The following is a 3,727-nucleotide window of genomic DNA, read 5'->3' as shown; positions in this document are numbered from 1 at the left end:
AACTACTATGATCCTCAGAAATATTAGTGGTTACCAGAGGATAGGAGATTAAAAAGTTGAAATATAGAGAAATTTTAACACTGTACTATAACTTATACTGTACTGAATTTTGATACTGTACTGTAATCAAATGCTGTAATTTGATACTTTAAATGGATATATTCATCAAAAACTCAGCCAAAACTAAGATGAAGAGTCAGTTATAACATAAGTTATGAGTGTCAGGTGATATACAAGCATCAAGTTTGAGTTATGAACTATAATGTATCTATGCTTTTTGGAAAGATATTGGACTATGAAGTAGGCTGTGCATATGACAAGGTAGAGGACATGTGAAAAACTAACTGTCTAAAAATAAAGTATTTGGGAAAGTCTATAACTATAAAATGCTCAATTATAATTTTATCAGTATTTCTGCTTTGAATTATTGTCCTTGTCCATCATTTAAATTAAACAATTCTGTAAGGAAGATGGTGTGATATCTGCTCACAGTTGGCTCATGTTGTTTTTTACTTCACTCTTTATTCACATTTAGATTCAGCTCCAGTAATGCCCACTGCCCTATCATAATGTTCACTGATACTACTCCCATCTGGTTCACATTTATTGATGAGGCATTAATGGATGCTTCTTGGATAGTTACTGTCTATTTTCTTGCTATCACACTGATTTGACTTTTCTTACAATTCTCATCTGTCCCCTAAAGTCATGTTAGGTTGGAATGAAATCTACCTTTCCATCTTTATTCCTTTTTTAAATGTAAAAACATTAAAATTTATTAAATTCCATATGTAAAATCACAGGCATGGCCGACTATCCTTATATGGCTATTTCTACCTTTAATATTAACTAACAATAGAAAGTCTACTGTGCTATTATGAGACTGGAAAACAGTGTTATCACAGATAACAGTAAGATTACTCCTGTCCTCAGTGAAGTAACTTAGAAACCATGACTCAGAACAAGTCTGATTCAAACAAGGGTGACGCAGACACAAAGCAGAAACACTATTTACTCAGACACTCACAAGGTCTGGTTTGGGTTTTTTGAGACAAGTCTCACTATGTAGCCCAGGCTAGTCTTGAACTTGCCAAGTAGCTTGAGCCAGCTTTATACTTGTGACCCACCCTGCTTTTGCCTTTAGAGGGCCAGAAAACCTATTTTTGAGCTACTTGTGTTGATATCTCAGTGTCATCCAGATTTAACATGATGGCCTGCACACAGGAAACAAAGCTAAATCCTCTCACACAGCAAAATGTTCTTGGGATAACCACCCTAAGTCACTGTCTCTTCATGGCATACGTACTTCCAAATGTCTGCTTGATGGAACATCACAATTGCCATGGGGTCCACTTTTCTGCAGTCTTGGGAAGACTTTGCTGCCAACCAAAAACCCAATGTACCGTCGACCATGGAATAAACCACTACTCCCTGGTACTGAGACGTGTTCTCAGTAATTCAACCCAGACCAGATTTCAACATATGGTTTCCATAGAAGAAAGACTGCCCTGCTCCAGGCCTTATCTATATTTTATACTTGGCATAGGGTGCAAGGTAATCCAGAGCAGTAACATGCAGCCAGAATTTGTGGGTCTTAGTAGACATTCCAAAATATGTCCCCAGTGATACTAGCTTATCTCGGAGACATTGGCAGCCAGCTTCAGGATCATCTCACCCACAGAGTATACTCAGTCATTGTGCAGCCAGAAACAGTAGGTGTGTCAGGTCTGTCCACCAGGAGTTGTAGATTCTCTTCAAAGTATCTCGAAATCTTCTCAAACATTACCTAGGTCTCTTCTTCAGTCAAAGTCCTCATTTTCCCATTAGCTTGGCTCCCCTCCATCTTTATTCTAAGACACCATTTGATCTTCAATGTTGTCTTCCTTTTTGTATTAGTGACTTTATCTTTATAAAAAAATTATTGGATATTTTATTTACATTTCATATGCCATCCCCTTTCCCCATTTCCCCTCCCTAGAAAAACCTCTATCCCATCCCCCTTCTCCTTTTTGCTTTTATACAATTTTTTTAATGTTAATCAAAGGCTTTATAAGTTTGGTAATGCTCAATAACAAGATGCCCATACGATCAGAAGTGTAACCCAATACCCAACCTAGATATATCAACTACCTTTGAATGGTGGAGACACATGAACATCTGCCCCTCCCCCTTCAAGACAGGGTTTCTCTGTATAGCCCTGGCTGTCCTGGAACTCACTTTGTAGACCAGGCTGGCCTCAAACTCAGAAATATGCCTGCCTCTGCCTCCCAAGTGCTTGGATTAAAGGCGTGCGCCACTGCTGCCCAGCAAAACTTTTCTCTTAAAATACAATTAGAGCATAACTATACCAATTTATGTCACTAAGGTACAAGATAAGTAATAAATATGTGATTCCTTTGGGTACCTTGTAGGATCATGCTGATGCTGATATTGTATTCAAGTCTTTCAGAACTACACCTCAGAATGAAGTGGATAAAGGGCCAGGCTATAAAGCCCCAAGACTGTGCCCCCTATGATTCACTTCCTCTAACATCTTTCCACCCACTAAAGATTGTACATCCTTACCAAATACCACCACCAAATAGAGACCAGGTGTTGATGAGCTTACTGTTGACATTTTATATTACACCACACAACTCTCAATAGGTTCAATTTCTATAAAATGCTAACACTACAAATTAGGGCCATAGATACCAACCTTCACACATAGGTCTTGAAGAACATTCTGAAGATCCAAATTATAAGAGAGAAATTATTATCTCAAAAATAATGGGGAATAAGAACATTCCCAATTAATGTATAGGGCTATTCTAGCTCCAGCAAATAGACTGTTTGAAATAGAAGTCATGTCTTTTGAGTTGTTTTCCTTTAGAAGATTTGTATCACTCTTTCTGCCCAGTTTGGTAGGCATACTCCTCCAGTCTAGGAGCTATGGTGTGAGATTCGACTTCTGCATCATGCTCATGTGCCTCCCTTCATTGTTCCAAAAACAAAAAGCCAAAAAACTTGCCACTCCCTTCATGAATTAGAAAGTGCTATGTGCCCAGTTATGCACTTTTCCTACAGCTGTAGCATTTTCAAACACTTAAGTAGATATTTGTGGAGTGGTACTATTTACCTAATAACATCTATACACTGTAGGCTTGGCTTATTAATGTACATGTGGAGGCTTCTCATTCTCATATAACTGAAGAATCATAACAAGTAATCATTAAAACGAGTAGCTGAAAAGTTTTCTCATTTTAAAAAGCAGTAGAAGAAGAGAAGGCAAGAATCTTGGTAACAGTTCTCAACTGTTGATCAGATTTTACATTCTACACTCCTATTTAATTTGAAATACTGGCATCACAGTCTCTCAGTAACTGAGTAGGTTGACTAATATTGAAATGAGCCTTGAAGAAAGAGTACTTAAGTTGTTTTTGTAAAATAGTAATTAGGATATTTGACAATGGATATGATAATTAGCTTGAGAGTGGTTAGCATTTCACAGTATGTACATACTTTAAATCCTTAAATTGTATGCCTTAATTAATACCTTATCAATCATGGATTAATCACACTAGGTAAACTATAAATAATCCCCAAACTTTTAAAAATATTATGCATGAGAACATTGCAAGACATTTCTCAGACCACAGTTCATGTTTTTCTCAATGTCTTGTTCTGCATGTTGTTAGGGAAGAAAGCATGTCGTCAACTTTCTTGAGTGACTGATTGGTTAACATGG

General features: G+C 37.2%; 1 pseudogene; it reads right to left on the bottom strand.

The window, feature by feature from the left end:
- Positions 1-1,275: 1,275 nt before the first annotated feature.
- LOC117714655 (60S ribosome subunit biogenesis protein NIP7 homolog) lies at positions 1,276-1,816 on the bottom strand (annotated as a pseudogene).
- Positions 1,817-3,727: the final 1,911 nt, after the last annotated feature.

This window comes from Arvicanthis niloticus, chromosome 9 (genome assembly GCF_011762505.2).
Source record: "Arvicanthis niloticus isolate mArvNil1 chromosome 9, mArvNil1.pat.X, whole genome shotgun sequence".
NCBI lineage: Eukaryota > Metazoa > Chordata > Mammalia > Rodentia > Muridae > Arvicanthis > Arvicanthis niloticus.
Note: the sequence above shows the minus strand (reverse complement) of the source record. Positions and strands in the feature narration are given on the sequence as shown.